Source organism: Phalangium opilio, unplaced genomic scaffold (genome assembly GCF_054372755.1).
Source record: "Phalangium opilio isolate 3A_F unplaced genomic scaffold, DU_Popi_V2 ptg000019l_1, whole genome shotgun sequence".
NCBI classification, from domain to species: domain Eukaryota; kingdom Metazoa; phylum Arthropoda; class Arachnida; order Opiliones; family Phalangiidae; genus Phalangium; species Phalangium opilio.
Window position 1 is genome coordinate 6,222,638 of NW_028324152.1, and position 27,371 is coordinate 6,250,008.

Sequence of the window (27,371 nt, forward strand, 5' to 3'; positions counted from 1 at the left end):
TTAATTTTTGGGCTTCCATGGCGCAATGGTTAGCGCGTTCGGCTGTTAACCGAAAAGTTTGTGGTTCGAGCCCACCTGGGAGCGGTGTTGTAAGATCTCAAATGTAACGTAAAAAGCCAAAGTTTTTCCACAATACCTGACGACCATTTAATTCTTGGGCTTCCGTGGCGCAATGGTTAGCGCGTTCGGCTGTTAACCGAAAGGTTGGTGGTTCGAGACCATCCGTGAGCGGTGTTGTGAGGTCTCAGATATAGCGTAAAATGTCAAAAGTTTTCCACAATACGTGACAACCATTTAATTTCTGAGCTTCCGTGGCTCAATGGTTAGCGCGTTCGGCTGTTAACCAATAGGTTTGTGGTACGAGCCCACCAGGGAGCGGTGTTGTGGTATCTCAAATGTAACGTAAAAAGCCAAAGTTTTTACACAATACCTGACGACCATATAGTTTTTGGGCTTCCGTGGCGCACTGGTTAGCGCGCTCAGCTGTTATTCAAAAGGCTGGTGGTTCGAGCCCACCCGGGAGCGGTGATGTGAGGTCTCAGATGTAACGTAAAAGGTCAGAGTTTTTCCACAATAACTGACGAACATTTAATTTTTGGGCTTCCGTGGCGCAATGGTTAGCGCGTTCAGCTGTTATTCAAAAGGTTTGTGGTACAAGCCCATCCGGGAGCGGTGATGTGAGGTCTCAGATGTAACGTAAAAAGTCAGAGTTTTTCCAAAATACCTGACGACCATTTAATTTTTGGGCTTCCGTGGCGCAATGGTTAGCGCGTTCGGCTGCTAACCTAAAGGCTAGTGGTTCGAGCCCACCCGGGAGAGGTGTTGTGCGGTCTCAGATGTAGCGTAAAATGTCAAAAGTTTTCCACAATACGTGACAACCATTTAATTTCTGAGCTTCCGTGGCTCGATGGTTAGCGCGTTCAGCTGTTAACCGAAAGGTTGGTGGTTCGAGCCCACCCGGGAGCTGTGTTATAAGATCTCAAATGTAACGTAAAAACCCAAACTTTTTCCACAATACCTGACGACCATTTAATTTCTGAGCTTCCGTGGCTCAATGGTTAGCGCGTTCAGCTGTTAACCAATAGGTTTGTGGTTCGAGCCCACCCGGGAGCGGTGTTGTAGGATCTCAAATGTAACGTAAAAACCCAAAGTTTTTACACAATACCTGACGACCATATATTTTTCGGCTTCCGTGGCGCACTGGTTAGCGCGCTCAGCTGTTATTCAAAAGGCTGGCGGTTCGAGCCCACCCGGGAGCGGTGATGTGAGGTCTCAGATGTAACGTAAAAAGTCAGAGTTTTTCCACAATACCTGACGAACATTTAATTTTTGGGCTTCCGTGGCGCAATGGTTAGCGCGTTCAGCTGTTAACCGAAAGGTTGGTGGTTCGAGCCCACCCGGGAGCTGTGTTGTAAGATCTCAAATGTAACGTAAAAACCCAAAGTTTTTCCACAATACCTGACGACCATTTAATTTTTGGGCTTCCGTGGCGCAATGGTTAGCGCGTTCGGCTATTAACCGAAAGGTTGGTGGTTCGAGCCCATCCGGGAGCGGTGTTGTGAGGTCTTAGATGTAACGTAAAATTCAGAGTTTTTCCACAATAACTGACGAACATTTAATTTTTGGGCTTCCGTGGCGCAATGGTTAGCGCGTTCAGCTGTTATTCAAAAGGTTTGTGGTTCGAGCCCATCCGGGAGCGGTGATGTGAGGTCTCAGATGTAACGTAAAAAGTCAGAGTTTTTCCACAATACCTGACGAACATTTAATTTTTGGGCTTCCGTAGCGCAATGGTTAGCGCGTTCAGCTGTTAACCGAAAGGTTGGTGCTTCGAGCCCACCCGGGAGCGGTGTTGTAAGATCTCAAATGTAACGTAAAAACCCAAAGTTTTTCCACAATACCTGACGAACATTTAGTTTTTGGGCTTCCGTGGCGCAATGGTTAGCGCGTTCGGCTGTTAACCGAAAAAATGGTGGTTCGAGCCCATCCGGGAGCGGTGTTGTGAGGTCTCTAATGTGACGTAGAATGTCAAAACCTTTCCACAATACGTGACAACCATTTAATTTCTGAGCTTCCGTGGCTCAATGGTTAGCGCGTTCGGCTGTTAACCAATAGGTTTGTGGTTCGAGCCCACCAGGGAGCGGTGTTGTGGTATCTCAAATGTAACGTAAAAAGCCAAAGTTTTTCCACAATACCTGATGACCATATAATTTTTGGGCTTCCGTGGCGCACTGGTTAGCGCGCTCAGCTGTTATTCAAAAAAGCTCAGAAATGAAATGGTCGTCAGGTATTGTGGAAAAACTTTGCCTTTTTACGTCACATCTGAGACCTCACAACACCGCTCCCGGATGGGCTCGAACCACAAACCTTTTGAATAACAGCTGAACGCGGTAACCATTGCGCCATGGAAGCCCCAAATTATATGGTCGTCAGGAATTGTGGAAAAACTTTGGTTTTTTACGTTACATTTGAGATCCCACAACACCGCTCCCGGGTGGGCTCGAACCACAAACCTATTGGTTAACAGCCGAACGCGCTAACCATTGAGCCACGGAAGCTCAGAAATTAAATGGTTGTCACGTATTGTGGAAAAGTTTTGACATTTTACGTCACATCTGAGACCTCACAAAACCGCTCCCGGATGGGCTCGAACCACCAACTTTTCGGTTAAGAGCCGAACGCACTAACCATTGCGCCACGGAGCCCGAAAATTAAATGGTCGTCAGGTATTGTGGAAAAACTTTGGCTTTTTACGTTACATTTGAGATCCCACAACACCGCTCCCGGGTGGGCTCGAACCACAAACCTATTGGTTAACAGCTGAACGCGCTAACCATTGAGCCACGGAAGCTCGGAAATTAAATGGTTGTCACTTATTGCGGAAAAGTTTTGACATTTTACGTCACATCTGAGACCTCACAACACCGCTCACGGATGGGCTCGAACCACCAACCTTTCGGTTAAAAGCCGAACGCGCTAACCAGTGCGCCACGGAAGCCCAAAAATTATATGGTCGTCAGGAATTGTGGAAAAACTTTGGCTTTTTACGTTACATTTGAGATACCACAACACCGCTCCCTGGTGGGTTCGAACCACAAGCCTTTTGGTTAACAGCCGAACGCGCTAACCATTGAGCCACGGAAGCTCAGAAATTAAATGGTTGTCACGTATTGTGGAAAAGTTTTGACATTTTACGTCATATCAGAGACCTCACAACACCGCTCCCGGATGGGCTCGAACCACCAATTTTTCGGTTAACAGCCGAACGCGCTAACCATTGCGCCACGGAAGCCCAAAAATTAAATGGTTGTCAGGTATTGTGGAAAAACTTTGGCTTTTTACGTTACATTTGAGATCCTACAACACCGCTCCCGAGTGGGCTCGAACCACAAACCTATTGGTTAACAGCTGAACGCGCTAACCATTGAGCCACGGAAGCTCAGAAATTAAATGGTTGTCACGTATTGTGGAAATGTTTTGACATTTTACGTCACATCTGAGACCTCACATCACCGCTCACGAATGGGCTCGAACCACCAACCTTTTGGTTAACATCCGAACGCGCTAACCATTGCGCCCCGGAAGCCCAAAAAATAAATGGTCGTCAGGTATTGTGGAAAAACTTGGGCATTTTACGTTACATTTGAGATACCACAACACCGCTCCCTGGTGGGTTCGAACCACAAACCTATTGGTTAACAGCCGAACGCGCTAACCATTGAGCCAAGGAAGCTCAGAAATTAAATGGTTGTCACGTATTGTGGAAAAGTTTTGACATTTTACGTCATATCAGAGACCTCACAACACCGCTCCCGGATGGGCTCGAACCACCAACTTTTCGGTTAACAGCCGAACGCACTAACCATTGCGCCACGGAGCCCGAAAATTAAATGGTCGTCAGGAATTGTGGAAAAACTTTGGCTTTTTACGTTACATTTGAGATACCACAACACCGCTCCCTGGTGGGTTCGAACCACAAACCTATTGGTTAACAGCCGAACGCGCTAACCATTGAGCCACGGAAGCTCAGAAATTAAATGGTTGTCACGTATTGTGGAAAAGTTTTGACATTTTACGTCATATCAGAGACGTCACAACACCGCTCCCGGATGGGCTCGAACCACCAACTTTTCGGTTAACAGCCGAACGCACTAACCATTGCGCCACGGAGCCCGAAAATTAAATGGTCGTCAGGTATTGTGGAAAAACTTTGGCTTTTTACGTTACATTTGAGATCCCACAACACCGCTCCCGGGTGGGCTCGAACCACAAACCTATTGGTTAACAGCTGAACGCGCTAACCATTGAGCCACGGAAGCTCAGAAATTAAATGGTTGTCACGTATTGCGAAAACGTTTTGACATTTTACGTCACATCTGAGACCTCACAACACCGCTCACGGATGGGCTCGAACCACCAACCTTTCGGTTAAAAGCCGAACGCGCTAACCAGTGCGCCACGGAAGCCCAAAATTATTTGGTCGTCAGGAATTGTGGAAAAACTTTGGCTTTTTACGTTACATTTGAGATACCACAACACCGCTCCCTGGTGGGTTCGAACCACAAACGTATTGGTAAACAGCCGAACGCGCTAACCATTGAGCCACGGAAGCTCAGAAATTAAATGGTTGTCACGTATAGTGGAAATATTTTGACATTTTACGTCACATCTGAGACCTCACAACACCACTCACGAATGGGCTCGAACCACCAACCTTTTGGTTAACATCCGAACGCGCTAACCATTGCGCCACGGAAGCCCAAAAATTAAATGGTCGTCAGGTATTGTGGAAAAACTTTGACTTTTTACGTCATATCTAAGACCTTGCAACACCGCTCCCGGATGAGCTCGAACCACAAACCTTTTGAATAACAGCTGAACGCGCTAACCATTGCGCCACGGAAGCCCCAAATTATATGGTCGTCAGGAATTGTGGAAAAACTTTGGCTTTTTACGTTACACTTGAGATACCACAACACCGCTCCCGGGTGGGCTCGAACCACAAACCTATTGGTTAACAGCCGAACGCGCTAACCATTGAGCCACGGAAGCTCAGAAATTAAATGGTTGTCACGTATTGTGGAAAAGTTTTGACATTTTACGTCACATCTGAGACCTCACAAAACCGCTCCCGGATGGGTTCGATCCACCAACTTTTCGGTTAACAGCCGAACGCACTATCCATTGCGCCACGGAGCCCGAAAATTAAATGGTCGTCACGTATTGTGGAAAAACTTTGGCTTTTTACGTTACATTTGAGATCCCACAACACCGCTCCCGGGTGGGCTCGCACCACAAACCTATTGGTTAACAGCTGAACGCGCTAACCATTGAGCCACAGAAGCTCAGAAATTAAATGGTTGTCACGTATTGCGGAAAAGTTTTGACTTTTTACGTCACATCTGAGACCTCACAACACCGCTCACGGATGGGCTCGAACCACCAACCTTTCGGTTAAAAGCCGAACGCGCTAACCAGTGCGCCACGGAAGCCCAAAAATTATATGGTCGTCAGGAATTGTGGAAAAACTTTGGCTTTTTACGTTACATTTGAGATACCACAACACCGCTCTCTGGTGGGTTCGAACCACAAACCTATTGGTTAACAGCCGAACGCGCTAACCATTGAGCCACGGAAGCTCAGAAATTAAATGGTTGTCACGTATTGTGGAAAAGTTTTGACATTTTACGTCATATCAGAGACCTCACAACACCACTCCCGGATGGGCTCGAACCACCAATTTTTCTGTTAACAGCCGAACGCGCTAACCATTGCGCCACGGAAGCCCAAAAATTAAATTGTCGTCAGGTATTGTGGAAAAACTTTGGCTATTTACGTTACATTTGAGATACCACAACACCGCTCCCTGGTGGGTTCGAACCACAAACCTATTGGTTAACAGCCGAACGCGCTAACCATTGAGTCACGGAGGCTCAGAAATTAAATGGTTGTCACGTATTGTGGAAAAGTTTTGACATTTTACGTCACATCTGAGACCTCACAAAACCGCTCCCGGATGGGCTCGAACCACCAACTTTTCGGTTAACAGCCGAACGCACTAACCATTGCGCCACGGAGCCCGAAAATTAAATGGTCGTCAGGTATTGTGGAAAAACTTTGGCTTTTTACGTTACATTTGAGAACCCACAACACCGCTCCCGGGTGGGCTCGAACCACAAACCTATTGGTTAACAGCTGAACGCGCTAACCATTGTGACACGGAAGCTCAGAAATTAAATGGTTGTCACGTATTGCGGAAATGTTTTGACATTTTACGTCACATCTGAGACCTCACAACACCGCTCACGGATGGGCTCGAACCACCAGCCTTTCGGTTAAAAGCCGAACGCGCTAACCAGTGCGCCACGGAAGCCCAAAAATTATATGGTCGTCAGGAATTGTGGAAAAACTTTGGCTTTTTACGTTACATTTGAGATACCACAACACCGCTCCCTGGTGGGTTCGAACCACAAACCTATTGGTTAACAGCCGAACGCGCTAACCATTGAGCCACGGAAGCTTAGAAATTAAATGGTTGTCACGTATTGTGGAAAAGTTTTGACATTTTACGTCATATCAGAGACCTCACAACACCGCTCCCGGATGGGCTCGAACCACCAATTTTTCTGTTAACAGCCGAACGCGCTAACCATTGCGCCACGGAAGCCCAAAAATTAAATGGTCGTCAGGTATTGTGGAAAAACTTTGTCTTTAAGTTACATTTGAGATCCTACAACACCGCTCCCGGGTGGGCTCGAACCACAAACCTATTGGTTAACAGCTGAACGCGCTAACCATTGAGCCACAGAAGCTCAGAAATTAAATGGTTGTCACGTATTGTGGAAATGTTTTGACATTTTACGTCACATCTGAGACCTCACAACACCGCTCACGGATGGGCTCGAACCACCAACCTTTCGGGTAACAGCCGAACGCGCTAACCATTGCGCCACGGAAGCCCAAAAATTAAATGTTCGTCAGGTATTGTGTAAAAACTTTGGCTTTTTACCTTACATTTGAGATACCACAACACCGCTCCCTGGTGGGCTCGAACCACAAACCTATTGGTTAACAGCCGAACGTGCTAACCATTGAGCCACGGAAGCTCAGAAATTAAATGGTTGTCACGTATTGTGGAAAAGGTTTGACATTTTACGTCACATCAGAGACCTCACAACACCGCTCCCGGATGGGCTCGAACCACCAGCCTTTTGAATAACAGCTGAGCGCGCTAACCAGTGCGCCACGGAAGCTCAGAAATTAAATGGTTGTCTCGTATTGTGGAAAAGTTTTGACATTTTACGTCACATCAGAGACCTCACAACACCGCTCCCGGATGGGATCGAACCACCAATTTTTCGGTTAACAGCCGGACGCGCTAACCATTGCGCCACGGAAGCCTAAAAATTAAATGTTCGTCAGGTATTGTGGAAAAACTTTGCATTTTTACGTTACATGTAAGATCTCACAACACCGCTCCCGGGTGGGCTCGAACCACCAACCTTTCGGTTAACAGCCGAACGCGCTAACCATTGCGCCACGGAAGCCCAAAAATTAAATGTTCGTCAGGTATTGTGGAAAAACTTTGACTTTTTACGTTACATCTGAGACCTCACATCACCGCTCCCGGGTCGGCTCGAACCACCAGCCTTTTGAATAACAGCTGAGCGCGCTAACCAGTGCGCCACGGAAGCCCAAAAAATATATGGTCGTCAGGTATTGTGTAAAAACTTTGGCTTTTTACGTTACATTTGAGATACCACAACACCGCTCCCTGGTGGGCTCGAACCACAAACCTATTGGTTAACAGCCGAACGCGCTAACCATTGAGCCACGGAAGCTCAGAAATTAAATGGTTGTCACGTATTGTGGAAAAGTTTTGACATTTTACGTCACATCAGAGACCTCACAACACCGCTCCCGGATGGGCTCGAACCACCAATTTTTCGGTTAACAGCCGAACGCGCTAAGCATTGCGCCACGGAAGCCCAAAAATTAAATGGTCGTCAGGTAGTGTGGAAAAACTTTGGCTTTTTACGTTACATTTGAGATCCTACAACACCGCTCTAGGGTGGGCTCGAACCACAAACCTATTGGTTAACAGCTGAACGCGCTAACCATTGAGCCACGGAAGCTCAGAAATTATATGGTTGTCACGTATTGTGGAAATGTTTTGACATTTTACGTCACATCTGAGACCTCACAACACCGCTCACGGATGGGCTCGAACCACCAACCTTTCGGTTAACAGCCGAACGCGCTAACTTTTGCGCCACGGAAGCCCAAAAATTAAATGGTCGTCAGGTATTGTGGAAAAACTTTGGCTTTTTACGTTACATTTGAGATCTTACAACACCGCTCCCAGGTGGGCTCGAACCACCAACTTTTCGGTTAACAGCCGAACGCGCTAACCATTGCGCCACGGAAGCCCAAAAATTAAATGTTCGTCAGGTATTGTGGAAAAACTTTGGCTTTTTACGTTACATTTAGATCCCACAACACCGCTCCTGGGTGGGCTTGAACCACAAACTTATTGGTTAACAGCGGAACGCGCTAACCATTGAGCCACGGAAGCTCAGAAATTAAATGGTTGTCACGTATTGTGGAAAATTTTTGACATTTTACGCTACATCTGAGACCGCACAACACCTCTCCCGGGTGGGCTCGAACCACCAGCCTTTAGGTTAACAGCCGAACGCGCTAACCATTGCGCCACGGAAGCCCAAAAATTAAATGGTCGTCAGGTATTTTGGAAAAACTCTGACTTTTTACGTTACATCTGAGACCTCACATCACCGCTCCCGGATGGGCTCGAACCACAAACCTTTCGGTTAACAGCCGACGGCGATAACCATTGCGCAACGGAAGCCCAAAGATTAAATGTTCGTCAGGTATTGTGGAAAAACTTTGGATTTTTACGTTACATGTGAGATCTCACAACACCGCTCCCGGGTGGGCTCGAACCACCAAATTTTCGGTTAACAGCCGAACGCGCTAACCATTGCGCCACGGAAGCCCAAAAATTAAATGGTCGTCAGGTATTTTGGAAAAACTCTGACTTTTTACGTTACATCTGATTAAAGCAAAAAGTACAAAAATAATGGTACCGAAAAAATCCCATGTTTTTTTTTCTTCAAGATACAAAATCCGTGACAACGATTTCTTATTGAAAATTGAATTTTAAGAGTTTTTTGAATGAATATCGTTACATTTGCATGAATTAAAGCAAAAAGTACAAAAATAATGGTTTCAGTGGTTATATTTGAAAATAGTGAAGAAATAGTCAAAATATGCTTCTCTGGCCGAGAAACGTCGATTTTGAAAATGTTATTAAAAATCGAGGTACATTTTTATTTATTGATCAATCGAGATGAAGTCACTTTTAATGAGTATTTTATAGGTAATTAAGCTGAATTCGGTCAAAAATTTGTCCAGAAAAAAAATGCATTAAAAAGTGTACCGAAAAAATCGCATGTTTTTTTTTCTTCAAGATACAAAATCCCTGACAACGATTTCTTATTGAAAATTGAATTTGAACAGTTTTTTGAATGAATATCGTTACATTTGCTTGAATTAAAGCAAAAAGTACAAAAATAATGGTTTCATTGGTTATATTTGAAAATAGTGAAAAAAAACTCAAAATGTGCTTTTCTGGTCGAGAAACGTCGATTTCGAAAATGGTACTAATAATCGAGGTACATTTTTATTTATTGATCAATCGAGATGAAATGACTTTTAATGAGTATTTTATAAGTATTTAAGCTAAATTCGGTCAAAAATTTGTCCAGAAAAAAATGCATTCAAAAGTGTACCGAAAAAATCCCATGTTTTTTTTCTTCAAGATACAAAATCCGTGACAACGATTTCTTATTGAAAATTGAATTTTAAGAGTTTTTTGAATGAATATCGTTACATTTGCATGAATTAAAGCAAAAAGTACAAAAATAATGGTTTCAGTGGTTATATTTGAAAATAGTGAAGGAATACTCAAAATATGCTTCTCTGGCCGAGAAACGTCGATTTTGAAAATGTTATTAAAAATCGAGGTACATTTTTATTTATTGATCAATCGAGATGAAGTCACTTTTAATGAGTATTTTATAGGTAATTAAGCTGAATTCGGTCAAAAATTTGTCCAGAAAAAAATGCATTCAAAAGTGTACCGAAAAAATCCCATGTTTTTTTTCTTCAAGATACAAAATCCGTGACAACGATTTCTTATTGAAAATTGAATTTTAAGAGTTTTTTGAATGAATATCGTTACATTTGCATGAATTAAAGCAAAAAGTACAAAAATAATGGTTTCAGTGGTTATATTTTAAAATAGTGAAGAAATACTCAAAATATTCTTCTCTGGCCGAGAAACGTCGATTTTGAAAATGTTATTAAAAATCGAGGTACATTTTTATTTATTGATCAATCGAGATGAAGTCACTTTTAATGAGTATTTTATAGGTAATTAAGCTGAATTCGGTCAAAAATTTGTCCAGAAAAAAATGCATTAAAAAGTGTACCGAAAAAATCGCATGTTTTTTTTTCTTTAAGATACAAAATCCCTGACAACGATTTCTTATTGAAAATTGAATTTGAACAGTTTTTTGAATGAATATCGTTACATTTGCTTGAATTAAAGCAAAAAGTACAAAAATAATGGTTTCATTGGTTATATTTGAAAATTGTGAAAAAAAACTCAAAATGTGCTTTTTTGGTCGAGAAACGTCGATTTTGAAAATGGTACTAATAATCGAAGTACATTTTTATTTATTGATCAATCGAGATGAAATCACTTTTAATGAGTATTTTATAAGTATTTAAGCTAAATTCGGTCAAAAATTTGTCCAGAAAAAAATGCATTCAAAAGTGTACCGAAAAAATCCCATGTTTTTTTTCTTCAAGATACAAAATCCGTGACAACGATTTCTTATTGAAAATTGAATTTTAAGAGTTTTTTGAGTGAATATCGTTACATTTGCATGAATTAAAGCAAAAAGTACAAAAATAATGGTTTCAGTGGTTATATTTTAAAATAGTGAAGAAATACTCAAAATATTCTTCTCTGGCCGAGAAACGTCGATTTTGAAAATGTTATTAAAAATCGAGGTACATTTTTATTTATTGATCAATCGAGATGAAGTCACTTTTAATGAGTATTTTATAGGTAATTAAGCTGAATTCGGTCAAAAATTTGTCCAGAAAAAAATGCATTAAAAAGTGTACCGAAAAAATCGCATGTTTTTTTTTCTTTAAGATACAAAATCCCTGACAACGATTTCTTATTGAAAATTGAATTTGAACAGTTTTTTGAATGAATATCGTTACATTTGCTTGAATTAAAGGAAAAAGTACAAAAATAATGGTTTCATTGGTTATATTTGAAAATTGTGAAAAAAAACTCAAAATGTGCTTTTCTGGTCGAGAAACGTCGATTTTGAAAATGGTACTAATAATCGAGGTACATTTTTATTTATTGATCAATCGAGATGAAATCACTTTTAATGAGTATTTTATAAGTATTTAAGCTAAATTCGGTCAAAAATTTGTCCAGAAAAAAATGCATTCAAAAGTGTACCGAAAAAATCCCATGTTTTTTTTCTTCAAGATACAAAATCCGTGACAACGATTTCTTATTGAAAATTGAATTTTAAGAGTTTTTTGAATGAATATCGTTACATTTGCATGAATTAAAGCAAAAAGTACAAAAATAATGGTTTCAGTGGTTATATTTTAAAATAGTGAAGAAATACTCAAAATATTCTTCTCTGGCCGAGAAACGTCGATTTTGAAAATGTTATTAAAAATCGAGGTACATTTTTATTTATTGATCAATCGAGATGAAGTCACTTTTAATGAGTATTTTATAGGTAATTAAGCTGAATTCGGTCAAAAATTTGTCCAGAAAAAAATGCATTAAAAAGTGTACCGAAAAAATCGCATGTTTTTTTTTCTTTAAGATACAAAATCCCTGACAACGATTTCTTATTGAAAATTGAATTTGAACAGTTTTTTGAATGAATATCGTTACATTTGCTTGAATTAAAGGAAAAAGTACAAAAATAATGGTTTCATTGGTTATATTTGAAAATTGTGAAAAAAAACTCAAAATGTGCTTTTCTGGTCGAGAAACGTCGATTTTGAAAATGGTACTAATAATCGAGGTACATTTTTATTTATTGATCAATCGAGATGAAATCACTTTTAATGAGTATTTTATAAGTATTTAAGCTAAATTCGGTCAAAAATTTGTCCAGAAAAAAATGCATTCAAAAGTGTACCGAAAAAATCCCATGTTTTTTTTCTTCAAGATACAAAATCCGTGACAACGATTTTTTATTGAAAATTGAATTTTAAGAGTTTTTTGAATGAATATCGTTACATTTGCATGAATTAAAGCAAAAAGTACAAAAATAATGGTTTCAGTGGTTATATTTGAAAATAGTGAAGAAATACTCAAAATATGCTTCTCTGGCCGAGAAACGTCGATTTTGAAAATGTTATTAAAAATCGAGGTACATTTTTATTTATTGATCAATCGAGATGAAGTCACTTTTAATGAGTATTTTATAGGTAATTAAGCTGAATTCGGTCAAAAATTTGTCCAGAAAAAAATGCATTAAAAAGTGTACCGAAAAAATCGCATGTTTTTTTTTCTTCAAGATACAAAATCCCTGACAACGATTTCTTATTGAAAATTGAATTTGAACAGTTTTTTGAATGAATATCGTTACATTTGCTTGAATTAAAGCAAAAAGTACAAAAATAATGGTTTCAGTGGTTATATTTGAAAATAGTGAAGAAATACTCAAAATATGCTTCTCTGGCCGAGAAACGTCGATTTTGAAAATGTTATTAAAAATCGAGGTTCATTTTTATTTATTGATCAATCGAGATGAAGTCACTTTTAATGAGTATTTTATAGGTAATTAAGCTGAATTCGGTCAAAAATTTGTCCAGAAAAAAATGCATTCAAAAGTGTACCGAAAAAATCCCATGTTTTTTTTCTTCAAGATACAAAATCCGTGACAACGATTTCTTATTGAAAATTGAATTTTAAGAGTTTTTTGAATGAATATCGTTACATTTGCATGAATTAAAGCAAAAAGTACAAAAATAATGGTTTCAGTGGTTATATTTTAAAATAGTGAAGAAATACTCAAAATATTCTTCTCTGGCCGAGAAACGTCGATTTTGAAAATGTTATTAAAAATCGAGGTACATTTTTATTTATTGATCAATCGAGATGAAGTCACTTTTAATGAGTATTTTATAGGTAATTAAGCTGAATTCGGTCAAAAATTTGTCCAGAAAAAAATGCATTAAAAAGTGTACCGAAAAAATCGCATGTTTTTTTTTCTTTAAGATACAAAATCCCTGACAACAATTTCTTATTGAAAATTGAATTTGAACAGTTTTTTGAATGAATATCGTTACATTTGCTTGAATTAAAGCAAAAAGTACAAAAATAATGGTTTCATTGGTTATATTTGAAAATTGTGAAAAAAAACTCAAAATGTGCTTTTCTGGTCGAGAAACGTCGATTTTGAAAATGGTACTAATAATCGAGGTACATTTTTATTTATTGATCAATCGAGATGAAATCACTTTTAATGAGTATTTTATAAGTATTTAAGCTAAATTGGGTCAAAAATTTGTCCAGAAAAAAATGCATTCAAAAGTGTACCGAAAAAATCCCATGTTTTTTTTCTTCAAGATACAAAATCCGTGACAACGATTTCTTATTGAAAATTGAATTTTAAGAGTTTTTTGAATGAATATCGTTACATTTGCATGAATTAAAGCAAAAAGTACAAAAATAATGGTTTCAGTGGTTATATTTGAAAATAGTGAAGGAATACTCAAAATATGCTTCTCTGGCCGAGAAACGTCGATTTTGAAAATGTTATTAAAAATCGAGGTACATTTTTATTTATTGATCAATCGAGATGAAGTCACTTTTAATGAGTATTTTATAGGTAATTAAGCTGAATTCGGTCAAAAATTTGTCCAGAAAGAAATGCATTCAAAAGTGTACCGAAAAAATCCCATGTTTTTTTTCTTCAAGATACAAAATCCGTGACAACGATTTCTTATTGAAAATTGAATTTTAAGAGTTTTTTGAATGAATATCGTTACATTTGCATGAATTAAAGCAAAAAGTACAAAAATAATGGTTTCAGTGGTTATATTTTAAAATAGTGAAGAAATACTCAAAATATTCTTCTCTGGCCGAGAAACGTCGATTTTGAAAATGTTATTAAAAATCGAGGTACATTTTTATTTATTGATCAATCGAGATGAAGTCACTTTTAATGAGTATTTTATAGGTAATTAAGCTGAATTCGGTCAAAAATTTGTCCAGAAAAAAATGCATTAAAAAGTGTACCGAAAAAATCGCATGTTTTTTTTTCTTTAAGATACAAAATCCCTGACAACGATTTCTTATTGAAAATTGAATTTGAACAGTTTTTTGAATGAATATCGTTACATTTGCTTGAATTAAAGCAAAAAGTACAAAAATAATGGTTTCATTGGTTATATTTGAAAATTGTGAAAAAAAACTCAAAATGTGCTTTTTTGGTCGAGAAACGTCGATTTTGAAAATGGTACTAATAATCGAAGTACATTTTTATTTATTGATCAATCGAGATGAAATCACTTTTAATGAGTATTTTATAAGTATTTAAGCTAAATTCGGTCAAAAATTTGTCCAGAAAAAAATGCATTCAAAAGTGTACCGAAAAAATCCCATGTTTTTTTTCTTCAAGATACAAAATCCGTGACAACGATTTCTTATTGAAAATTGAATTTTAAGAGTTTTTTGAATGAATATCGTTACATTTGCATGAATTAAAGCAAAAAGTACAAAAATAATGGTTTCAGTGGTTATATTTTAAAATAGTGAAGAAATACTCAAAATATTCTTCTCTGGCCGAGAAACGTCGATTTTGAAAATGTTATTAAAAATCGAGGTACATTTTTATTTATTGATCAATCGAGATGAAGTCACTTTTAATGAGTATTTTATAGGTAATTAAGCTGAATTCGGTCAAAAATTTGTCCAGAAAAAAATGCATTAAAAAGTGTACCGAAAAAATCGCATGTTTTTTTTTCTTTAAGATACAAAATCCCTGACAACGATTTCTTATTGAAAATTGAATTTGAACAGTTTTTTGAATGAATATCGTTACATTTGCTTGAATTAAAGGAAAAAGTACAAAAATAATGGTTTCATTGGTTATATTTGAAAATTGTGAAAAAAAACTCAAAATGTGCTTTTCTGGTCGAGAAACGTCGATTTTGAAAATGGTACTAATAATCGAGGTACATTTTTATTTATTGATCAATCGAGATGAAATCACTTTTAATGAGTATTTTATAAGTATTTAAGCTAAATTCGGTCAAAAATTTGTCCAGAAAAAAATGCATTCAAAAGTGTACCGAAAAAATCCCATGTTTTTTTTCTTCAAGATACAAAATCCGTGACAACGATTTCTTATTGAAAATTGAATTTTAAGAGTTTTTTGAATGAATATCGTTACATTTGCATGAATTAAAGCAAAAAGTACAAAAATAATGGTTTCAGTGGTTATATTTTAAAATAGTGAAGAAATACTCAAAATATTCTTCTCTGGCCGAGAAACGTCGATTTTGAAAATGTTATTAAAAATCGAGGTACATTTTTATTTATTGATCAATCGAGATGAAGTCACTTTTAATGAGTATTTTATAGGTAATTAAGCTGAATTCGGTCAAAAATTTGTCCAGAAAAAAATGCATTAAAAAGTGTACCGAAAAAATCGCATGTTTTTTTTTCTTTAAGATACAAAATCCCTGACAACGATTTCTTATTGAAAATTGAATTTGAACAGTTTTTTGAATGAATATCGTTACATTTGCTTGAATTAAAGGAAAAAGTACAAAAATAATGGTTTCATTGGTTATATTTGAAAATTGTGAAAAAAAACTCAAAATGTGCTTTTCTGGTCGAGAAACGTCGATTTTGAAAATGGTACTAATAATCGAGGTACATTTTTATTTATTGATCAATCGAGATGAAATCACTTTTAATGAGTATTTTATAAGTATTTAAGCTAAATTCGGTCAAAAATTTGTCCAGAAAAAAATGCATTCAAAAGTGTACCGAAAAAATCCCATGTTTTTTTTCTTCAAGATACAAAATCCGTGACAACGATTTTTTATTGAAAATTGAATTTTAAGAGTTTTTTGAATGAATATCGTTACATTTGCATGAATTAAAGCAAAAAGTACAAAAATAATGGTTTCAGTGGTTATATTTGAAAATAGTGAAGAAATACTCAAAATATGCTTCTCTGGCCGAGAAACGTCGATTTTGAAAATGTTATTAAAAATCGAGGTACATTTTTATTTATTGATCAATCGAGATGAAGTCACTTTTAATGAGTATTTTATAGGTAATTAAGCTGAATTCGGTCAAAAATTTGTCCAGAAAAAAATGCATTAAAAAGTGTACCGAAAAAATCGCATGTTTTTTTTTCTTCAAGATACAAAATCCCTGACAACGATTTCTTATTGAAAATTGAATTTGAACAGTTTTTTGAATGAATATCGTTACATTTGCTTGAATTAAAGCAAAAAGTACAAAAATAATGGTTTCAGTGGTTATATTTGAAAATAGTGAAGAAATACTCAAAATATGCTTCTCTGGCCGAGAAACGTCGATTTTGAAAATGTTATTAAAAATCGAGGTACATTTTTATTTATTGATCAATCGAGATGAAGTCACTTTTAATGAGTATTTTATAGGTAATTAAGCTGAATTCGGTCAAAAATTTGTCCAGAAAAAAATGCATTCAAAAGTGTACCGAAAAAATCCCATGTTTTTTTTCTTCAAGATACAAAATCCGTGACAACGATTTCTTATTGAAAATTGAATTTTAAGAGTTTTTTGAATGAATATCGTTACATTTGCATGAATTAAAGCAAAAAGTACAAAAATAATGGTTTCAGTGGTTATATTTTAAAATAGTGAAGAAATACTCAAAATATTCTTCTCTGGCCGAGAAACGTCGATTTTGAAAATGTTATTAAAAATCGAGGTACATTTTTATTTATTGATCAATCGAGATGAAGTCACTTTTAATGAGTATTTTATAGGTAATTAAGCTGAATTCGGTCAAAAATTTGTCCAGAAAAAAATGCATTAAAAAGTGTACCGAAAAAATCGCATGTTTTTTTTTCTTTAAGATACAAAATCCCTGACAACAATTTCTTATTGAAAATTGAATTTGAACAGTTTTTTGAATGAATATCGTTACATTTGCTTGAATTAAAGCAAAAAGTACAAAAATAATGGTTTCATTGGTTATATTTGAAAATTGTGAAAAAAAACTCAAAATGTGCTTTTCTGGTCGAGAAACGTCGATTTTGAAAATGGTACTAATAATCGAGGTACATTTTTATTTATTGATCAATCGAGATGAAATCACTTTTAATGAGTATTTTATAAGTATTTAAGCTAAATTGGGTCAAAAATTTGTCCAGAAAAAAATGCATTCAAAAGTGTACCGAAAAAATCCCATGTTTTTTTTCTTCAAGATACAAAATCCGTGACAACGATTTCTTATTGAAAATTGAATTTTAAGAGTTTTTTGAATGAATATCGTTACATTTGCATGAATTAAAGCAAAAAGTACAAAAATAATGGTTTCAGTGGTTATATTTGAAAATAGTGAAGGAATACTCAAAATATGCTTCTCTGGCCGAGAAACGTCGATTTTGAAAATGTTATTAAAAATCGAGGTACATTTTTATTTATTGATCAATCGAGATGAAGTCACTTTTAATGAGTATTTTATAGGTAATTAAGCTGAATTCGGTCAAAAATTTGTCCAGAAAAAAATGCATTCAAAAGTGTACCGAAAAAATCCCATGTTTTTTTTCTTCAAGATACAAAATCCGTGACAACGATTTCTTATTGAAAATTGAATTTTAAGAGTTTTTTGAATGAATATCGTTACATTTGCATGAATTAAAGCAAAAAGTACAAAAATAATGGTTTCAGTGGTTATATTTTAAAATAGTGAAGAAATACTCAAAATATTCTTCTCTGGCCGAGAAACGTCGATTTTGAAAATGTTATTAAAAATCGAGGTACATTTTTATTTATTGATCAATCGAGATGAAGTCACTTTTAATGAGTATTTTATAGGTAATTAAGCTGAATTCGGTCAAAAATTTGTCCAGAAAAAAATGCATTAAAAAGTGTACCGAAAAAATCGCATGTTTTTTTTTCTTTAAGATACAAAATCCCTGACAACGATTTCTTATTGAAAATTGAATTTGAACAGTTTTTTGAATGAATATCGTTACATTTGCTTGAATTAAAGCAAAAAGTACAAAAATAATGGTTTCATTGGTTATATTTGAAAATTGTGAAAAAAAACTCAAAATGTGCTTTTTTGGTCGAGAAACGTCGATTTTGAAAATGGTACTAATAATCGAAGTACATTTTTATTTATTGATCAATCGAGATGAAATCACTTTTAATGAGTATTTTATAAGTATTTAAGCTAAATTCGGTCAAAAATTTGTCCAGAAAAAAATGCATTCAAAAGTGTACCGAAAAAATCCCATGTTTTTTTTCTTCAAGATACAAAATCCGTGACAACGATTTCTTATTGAAAATTGAATTTTAAGAGTTTTTTGAATGAATATCGTTACATTTGCATGAATTAAAGCAAAAAGTACAAAAATAATGGTTTCAGTGGTTATATTTTAAAATAGTGGAGAAATACTCAAAATATTCTTCTCTGGCCGAGAAACGTCGATTTTGAAAATGTTATTAAAAATCGAGGTACATTTTTATTTATTGATCAATCGAGATGAAGTCACTTTTAATGAGTATTTTATAGGTAATTAAGCTGAATTCGGTCAAAAATTTGTCCAGAAAAAAATGCATTAAAAAGTGTACCGAAAAAATCGCATGTTTTTTTTTCTTTAAGATACAAAATCCCTGACAACGATTTCTTATTGAAAATTGAATTTGAACAGTTTTTTGAATGAATATCGTTACATTTGCTTGAATTAAAGGAAAAAGTACAAAAATAATGGTTTCATTGGTTATATTTGAAAATTGTGAAAAAAAACTCAAAATGTGCTTTTCTGGTCGAGAAACGTCGATTTTGAAAATGGTACTAATAATCGAGGTACATTTTTATTTATTGATCAATCGAGATGAAATCACTTTTAATGAGTATTTTATAAGTATTTAAGCTAAATTCGGTCAAAAATTTGTCCAGAAAAAAATGCATTCAAAAGTGTACCGAAAAAATCCCATGTTTTTTTTCTTCAAGATACAAAATCCGTGACAACGATTTTTTATTGAAAATTGAATTTTAAGAGTTTTTTGAATGAATATCGTTACATTTGCATGAATTAAAGCAAAAAGTACAAAAATAATGGTTTCAGTGGTTATATTTGAAAATAGTGAAGAAATACTCAAAATATGCTTCTCTGGCCGAGAAACGTCGATTTTGAAAATGTTATTAAAAATCGAGGTACATTTTTATTTATTGATCAATCGAGATGAAGTCACTTTTAATGAGTATTTTATAGGTAATTAAGCTGAATTCGGTCAAAAATTTGTCCAGAAAAAAATGCATTAAAAAGTGTACCGAAAAAATCGCATGTTTTTTTTTCTTCAAGATACAAAATCCCTGACAACGATTTCTTATTGAAAATTGAATTTGAACAGTTTTTTGAATGAATATCGTTACATTTGCTTGAATTAAAGCAAAAAGTACAAAAATAATGGTTTCAGTGGTTATATTTGAAAATAGTGAAGAAATACTCAAAATATGCTTCTCTGGCCGAGAAACGTCGATTTTGAAAATGTTATTAAAAATCGAGGTACATTTTTATTTATTGATCAATCGAGATGAAGTCACTTTTAATGAGTATTTTATAGGTAATTAAGCTGAATTCGGTCAAAAATTTGTCCAGAAAAAAATGCATTCAAAAGTGTACCGAAAAAATCCCATGTTTTTTTTCTTCAAGATACAAAATCCGTGACAACGATTTCTTATTGAAAATTGAATTTTAAGAGTTTTTTGAATGAATATCGTTACATTTGCATGAATTAAAGCAAAAAGTACAAAAATAATGGTTTCAGTGGTTATATTTTAAAATAGTGAAGAAATACTCAAAATATTCTTCTCTGGCCGAGAAACGTCGATTTTGAAAATGTTATTAAAAATCGAGGTACATTTTTATTTATTGATCAATCGAGATGAAGTCACTTTTAATGAGTATTTTATAGGTAATTAAGCTGAATTCGGTCAAAAATTTGTCCAGAAAAAAATGCATTAAAAAGTGTACCGAAAAAATCGCATGTTTTTTTTTCTTTAAGATACAAAATCCCTGACAACAATTTCTTATTGAAAATTGAATTTGAACAGTTTTTTGAATGAATATCGTTACATTTGCTTGAATTAAAGCAAAAAGTACAAAAATAATGGTTTCATTGGTTATATTTGAAAATTGTGAAAAAAAACTCAAAATGTGCTTTTCTGGTCGAGAAACGTCGATTTTGAAAATGGTACTAATAATCGAGGTACATTTTTATTTATTGATCAATCGAGATGAAATCACTTTTAATGAGTATTTTATAAGTATTTAAGCTAAATTGGGTCAAAAATTTGTCCAGAAAAAAATGCATTCAAAAGTGTACCGAAAAAATCCCATGTTTTTTTTCTTCAAGATACAAAATCCGTGACAACGATTTCTTATTGAAAATTGAATTTTAAGAGTTTTTTGAATGAATATCGTTACATTTGCATGAATTAAAGCAAAAAGTACAAAAATAATGGTTTCAGTGGTTATATTTGAAAATAGTGAAGAAATACTCAAAATATGCTTCTCTGGCCGAGAAACGTCGATTTTGAAAATGTTATTAAAAATCGAGGTACATTTTTATTTATTGATCAATCGAGATGAAGTCACTTTTAATGAGTATTTTATAGGTAATTAAGCTGAATTCGGTCAAAAATGTGTCCAGAAAAAAATGCATTAAAAAGTGTACCGAAAAAATCGCATGTTTTTTTTTCTTTAAGATACAAAATCCGTGACAACGATTTCTTATTGAAAATTGAATTTTAAGAGTTTTTTGAATGAATATCGTTACATTTGCATGAATTAAAGCAAAAAGTACAAAAATAATGGTTTCAGTGGTTATATTTTAAAATAGTGAAGAAATACTCAAAATATTCTTCTCTGGCCGAGAAACGTCGATTTTGAAAATGTTATTAAAAATCGAGGTACATTTTTATTTATTGATCAATCGAGATGAAGTCACTTTTAATGAGTATTTTATAGGTAATTAAGCTGAATTCGGTCAAAAATTTGTCCAGAAAAAAATGCATTCAAAAGTGTACCGAAAAAATCCCATGTTTTTTTTCTTCAAGATACAAAATCCGTGACAACGATTTCTTATTGAAAATTGAATTTTAAGAGTTTTTTGAATGAATATCGTTACATTTGCATGAATTAAAGCAAAAAGTACAAAAATAATGGTTTCAGTGGTTATATTTTAAAATAGTGAAGAAATACTCAAAATATTCTTCTCTGGCCGAGAAACGTCGATTTTGAAAATGTTATTAAAAATCGAGGTACATTTTTATTTATTGATCAATCGAGATGAAGTCACTTTTAATGAGTATTTTATAGGTAATTAAGCTGAATTCGGTCAATAATTTGTCCAGAAAAAAATGCATTAAAAAGTGTACCGAAAAAATCGCATCTTTTTTTTTCTTTAAGATACAAAATCCCTGACAACAATTTCTTATTGAAAATTGAATTTGAACAGTTTTTTGAATGAATATCGTTACATTTGCTTGAATTAAAGCAAAAAGTACAAAAATAATGGTTTCATTGGTTATATTTGAAAATTGTGAAAAAAAACTCAAAATGTGCTTTTCTGGTCGAGAAACGTCGATTTTGAAAATGGTACTAATAATCGAGGTACATTTTTATTTATTGATCAATCGAGATGAAATCACTTTTAATGAGTATTTTATAAGTATTTAAGCTAAATTGGGTCAAAAATTTGTCCAGAAAAAAATGCATTCAAAAGTGTACCGAAAAAATCCCATGTTTTTTTTCTTCAAGATACAAAATCCGTGACAACGATTTCTTATTGAAAATTGAATTTTAAGAGTTTTTTGAATGAATATCGTTACATTTGCATGAATTAAAGCAAAAAGTACAAAAATAATGGTTTCAGTGGTTATATTTGAAAATAGTGAAGAAATACTCAAAATATGCTTCTCTGGCCGAGAAACGTCGATTTTGAAAATGTTATTAAAAATCGAGGTACATTTTTATTTATTGATCAATCGAGATGAAGTCACTTTTAATGAGTATTTTATAGGTAATTAAGCTGAATTCGGTCAAAAATGTGTCCAGAAAAAAATGCATTAAAAAGTGTACCGAAAAAATCGAATGTTTTTTTTCTTTAAGATACAAAATCCCTGACAACGATTTCTTATTGAAAATTGAATTTGAACAGTTTTTTGAATGAATATCGTTACATTTGCTTGAATTAAAGCAAAAAGTACAAAAATAATGGTTTCATTGGTTATATTTGAAAATAGTGAAAAAAAACTCAAAATGTGCTTTTCTGGTCGAGAAACGTCGATTTTGAAAATGGTACTAATAATCGAGGTACATTTTTATTTATTGATCAATCGAGATGAAATCACTTTTAATGAGTATTTTATAAGTATTTAAGCTAAATTCGGTCAAAAATTTGTCCAGAAAAAAATGCATTCAAAAGTGTACCGAAAAAATCCCATGTTTTTTTTCTTCAAGATACAAAATCCGTGACAACGATTTCTTATTGAAAATAGAATTTGAACAGTTTTTTGAATGAATATCGTTACATTTGCTTGAATTAAAGCAAAAAGTACAAAAATAATGGTTTCATTGGTCATATTTGAAAAAAGTGAAAAAAACTCAAAATGTGCTTTTCTGGTCGAGAAACGTCGATTTTGAAAATGTTATTAAAAATCGAGGTGAATTTTTATTTATTGATCAATCGAGATGAAATCACTTTTATTGAGTATTTTATAGGTAAATAAGCTGAATTCCGTCAAAAATTTGTCCAGAAAAAAATGCATTCAAAAGTGTACCGAAAAAATCCCATGTTTTTTTTCTTCAAGATACAAAATCCGTGACAACGATTTCTTATTGAAAATTGAATTTTAAGAGTTTTTTGAATGAATATCGTTACATTTGCATGAATTAAAGCAAAAAGTACAAAAATAATGGTTTCAGTGGTTATATTTGAAAATAGTGAAGAAATAGTCAAAATATGCTTCTCTGGCCGAGAAACGTCGATTTTGAAAATGTTATTAAAAATCGAGGTACATTTTTATTTATTGATCAATCGAGATGAAGTCACTTTTAATGAGTATTTTATAGGTAATTAAGCTGAATTCGGTCAAAAATTTGTCCAGAAAAAAAATGCATTAAAAAGTGTACCGAAAAAATCGCATGTTTTTTTTTCTTCAAGATACAAAATCCCTGACAACGATTTCTTATTGAAAATTGAATTTGAACAGTTTTTTGAATGAATATCGTTACATTTGCTTGAATTAAAGCAAAAAGTACAAAAATAATGGTTTCATTGGTTATATTTGAAAATAGTGAAAAAAAACTCAAAATGTGCTTTTCTGGTCGAGAAACGTCGATTTCGAAAATGGTACTAATAATCGAGGTACATTTTTATTTATTGATCAATCGAGATGAAATGACTTTTAATGAGTATTTTATAAGTATTTAAGCTAAATTCGGTCAAAAATTTGTCCAGAAAAAAATGCATTCAAAAGTGTACCGAAAAAATCCCATGTTTTTTTTCTTCAAGATACAAAATCCGTGACAACGATTTCTTATTGAAAATTGAATTTTAAGAGTTTTTTGAATGAATATCGTTACATTTGCATGAATTAAAGCAAAAAGTACAAAAATAATGGTTTCAGTGGTTATATTTTAAAATAGTGAAGAAATACTCAAAATATTCTTCTCTGGCCGAGAAACGTCGATTTTGAAAATGTTATTAAAAATCGAGGTACATTTTTATTTATTGATCAATCGAGATGAAGTCACTTTTAATGAGTATTTTATAGGTAATTAAGCTGAATTCGGTCAAAAAATTGTCCAGAAAAAAATGCATTAAAAAGTGTACCGAAAAAATCGCATGTTTTTTTTTCTTTAAGATACAAAATCCCTGACAACGATTTCTTATTGAAAATTGAATTTGAACAGTTTTTTGAATGAATATCGTTACATTTGCTTGAATTAAAGCAAAAAGTACAAAAATAATGGTTTCATTGGTTATATTTGAAAATAGTGAAAAAAAACTCAAAATGTGCTTTTCTGGTCGAGAAACGTCGATTTTGAAAATGGTACTAATAATCGAGGTACATTTTTATTTATTGATCAATCGAGATGAAATGACTTTTAATGAGTATTTTATAAGTATTTAAGCTAAATTCGGTCAAAAATTTGTCCAGAAAAAAATGCATTCAAAAGTGTACCGAAAAAATCCCATGTTTTTTTTCTTCAAGATACATAATCCGTGACAACGATTTCTTATTGAAAATTGAATTTTAAGAGTTTTTTGAATGAATATCGTTACATTTGCATGAATTAAAGCAAAAAGTACAAAAATAATGGTTTCAGTGGTTATATTTGAAAATAGTGAAGGAATACTCAAAATATGCTTCTCTGGCCGAGAAACGTCGATTTTGAAAATGTTATTAAAAATCGAGGTACATTTTTATTTATTGATCAATCGAGATGAAGTCACTTTTAATGAGTATTTTATAGGTAATTAAGCTGAATTCGGTCAAAAATTTGTCCAGAAAAAAATGCATTCAAAAGTGTACCGAAAAAATCCCATGTTTTTTTTCTTCAAGATACAAAATCCGTGACAACGATTTCTTATTGAAAATTGAATTTTAAGAGTTTTTTGAATGAATATCGTTACATTTGCATGAATTAAAGCAAAAAGTACAAAAATAATGGTTTCAGTGGTTATATTTTAAAATAGTGAAGAAATACTCAAAATATTCTTCTCTGGCCGAGAAACGTCGATTTTGAAAATGTTATTAAAAATCGAGGTACATTTTTATTTATTGATCAATCGAGATGAAGTCACTTTTAATGAGTATTTTATAAGTATTTAAGCTAAATTCGGTCAAAAATTTGTCCAGAAAAAAATGCATTCAAAAGTGTACCGAAAAAATCCCATGTTTTTTTTCTTCAAGATACAAAATCCGTGACAACGATTTCTTATTGAAAATTGAATTTTAAGAGTTTTTTGAATGAATATCGTTACATTTGCATGAATTAAAGCAAAAAGTACAAAAATAATGGTTTCAGTGGTTATATTTTAAAATAGTGAAGAAATACTCAAAATATTCTTCTCTGGCCGAGAAACGTCGATTTTGAAAATGTTATTAAAAATCGAGGTACATTTTTATTTATTGATCAATCGAGATGAAGTCACTTTTAATGAGTATTTTATAGGTAATTAAGCTGAATTCGGTCAAAAAATTGTCCAGAAAAAAATGCATTAAAAAGTGTACCGAAAAAATCGCATGTTTTTTTTTCTTTAAGATACAAAATCCCTGACAACGATTTCTTATTGAAAATTGAATTTGAACAGTTTTTTGAATGAATATCGTTACATTTGCTTGAATTAAAGCAAAAAGTACAAAAATAATGGTTTCATTGGTTATATTTGAAAATAGTGAAAAAAAACTCAAAATGTGCTTTTCTGGTCGAGAAACGTCGATTTTGAAAATGGTACTAATAATCGAGGTACATTTTTATTTATTGATCAATCGAGATGAAATGACTTTTAATGAGTATTTTATAAGTATTTAAGCTAAATTCGGTCAAAAATTTGTCCAGAAAAAAATGCATTCAAAAGTGTACCGAAAAAATCCCATGTTTTTTTTCTTCAAGATACATAATCCGTGACAACGATTTCTTATTGAAAATTGAATTTTAAGAGTTTTTTGAATGAATATCGTTACATTTGCATGAATTAAAGCAAAAAGTACAAAAATAATGGTTTCAGTGGTTATATTTGAAAATAGTGAAGGAATACTCAAAATATGCTTCTCTGGCCGAGAAACGTCGATTTTGAAAATGTTATTAAAAATCGAGGTACATTTTTATTTATTGATCAATCGAGATGAAGTCACTTTTAATGAGTATTTTATAGGTAATTAAGCTGAATTCGGTCAAAAATTTGTCCAGAAAAAAATGCATTCAAAAGTGTACCGAAAAAATCCCATGTTTTTTTTCTTCAAGATACAAAATCCGTGACAACGATTTCTTATTGAAAATTGAATTTTAAGAGTTTTTTGAATGAATATCGTTACATTTGCATGAATTAAAGCAAAAAGTACAAAAATAATGGTTTCAGTGGTTATATTTTAAAATAGTGAAGAAATACTCAAAATATTCTTCTCTGGCCGAGAAACGTCGATTTTGAAAATGTTATTAAAAATCGAGGTACATTTTTATTTATTGATCAATCGAGATGAAGTCACTTTTAATGAGTATTTTATAGGTAATTAAGCTGAATTCGGTCAAAAATTTGTCCAGAAAAAAATGCATTAAAAAGTGTACCGAAAAAATCGCATGTTTTTTTTTCTTTAAGATACAAAATCCCTGACAACGATTTCTTATTGAAAATTGAATTTGAACAGTTTTTTGAATGAATATCGTTACATTTGCTTGAATTAAAGCAAAAAGTACAAAAATAATGGTTTCATTGGTTATATTTGAAAATTGTGAAAAAAAACTCAAAATGTGCTTTTTTGGTCGAGAAACGTCGATTTTGAAAATGGTACTAATAATCGAAGTACATTTTTATTTATTGATCAATCGAGATGAAATCACTTTTAATGAGTATTTTATAAGTATTTAAGCTAAATTCGGTCAAAAATTTGTCCAGAAAAAAATGCATTCAAAAGTGTACCGAAAAAATCCCATGTTTTTTTTCTTCAAGATACAAAATCCGTGACAACGATTTCTTATTGAAAATTGAATTTTAAGAGTTTTTTGAATGAATATCGTTACATTTGCATGAATTAAAGCAAAAAGTACAAAAATAATGGTTTCAGTGGTTATATTTTAAAATAGTGAAGAAATACTCAAAATATTCTTCTCTGGCCGAGAAACGTCGATTTTGAAAATGTTATTAAAAATCGAGGTACATTTTTATTTATTGATCAATCGAGATGAAGTCACTTTTAATGAGTATTTTATAGGTAATTAAGCTGAATTCGGTCAAAAATTTGTCCAGAAAAAAATGCATTAAA

General features: G+C 33.5%; 4 non-coding genes across 4 annotated transcripts; 2 read left to right on the top strand and 2 right to left on the bottom strand.

Annotated features, from left to right (window-relative positions):
* Window positions 1–746: 746 nt before the first annotated feature.
* TRNAS-GCU (transfer RNA serine (anticodon GCU)) lies at window positions 747–819 on the top strand. The gene has a single exon. It is a non-coding gene; the product is annotated as a tRNA-Ser (tRNA).
* Window positions 820–1,480: 661 nt separating this feature from the next.
* TRNAN-AUU (transfer RNA asparagine (anticodon AUU)) lies at window positions 1,481–1,553 on the top strand. Its single transcript has one exon. It is a non-coding gene; the product is annotated as a tRNA-Asn (tRNA).
* A 1,076-nt stretch (window positions 1,554–2,629) lies between these two features.
* TRNAK-CUU (transfer RNA lysine (anticodon CUU)) lies at window positions 2,630–2,701 on the bottom strand. The gene has a single exon. It is a non-coding gene; the product is annotated as a tRNA-Lys (tRNA).
* A 4,770-nt stretch (window positions 2,702–7,471) lies between these two features.
* On the bottom strand, window positions 7,472–7,544 carry TRNAN-GUU (transfer RNA asparagine (anticodon GUU)). Its single transcript has one exon. It is a non-coding gene; the product is annotated as a tRNA-Asn (tRNA).
* Window positions 7,545–27,371: the final 19,827 nt, after the last annotated feature.